The sequence below is a fragment of the Octopus bimaculoides genome, chromosome 17 (genome assembly GCF_001194135.2).
Source record: "Octopus bimaculoides isolate UCB-OBI-ISO-001 chromosome 17, ASM119413v2, whole genome shotgun sequence".
NCBI classification, from domain to species: domain Eukaryota; kingdom Metazoa; phylum Mollusca; class Cephalopoda; order Octopoda; family Octopodidae; genus Octopus; species Octopus bimaculoides.
This window is the reverse complement of record NC_068997.1, coordinates 47,959,106-47,959,508: the sequence shown is the minus strand read 5'-3', so window position 1 is coordinate 47,959,508 and position 403 is coordinate 47,959,106.

The following is a 403-nucleotide window of genomic DNA, read 5'->3' as shown; positions in this document are numbered from 1 at the left end:
GTTAGATTCACTTCAGCATTTAAATTTAATTTGTCAAAATATTTTCGTCGCTTTGAGACCGCGACCCGTTCACTGACAAATGTTTACTGACAGATGCAGCACAGAATTTTGTCAGTGAACAGGTCGCGGTCTCAAAGCGACGAAAATATTTTGACAAATGAAATTTAAATGTTGAGGTGAATCTAACGGTTTTTGTGTGTTATTTTAAATGGCTTATAAACACCTTCCACGCTGTAAAATATGTTTAGCTTTCTTTTAATTTAGTTATACTTTATTGCAAAGATTCTTCAATGTTGGGAAGTATTGGCTGCGACCTCACATAGAATTTTCCCCTTTAGTTACTCAACACTTCACATTTAGAGTGAAATGTTTTCTTTGTGCCTCCATGAGCAGAAGTTTGTAT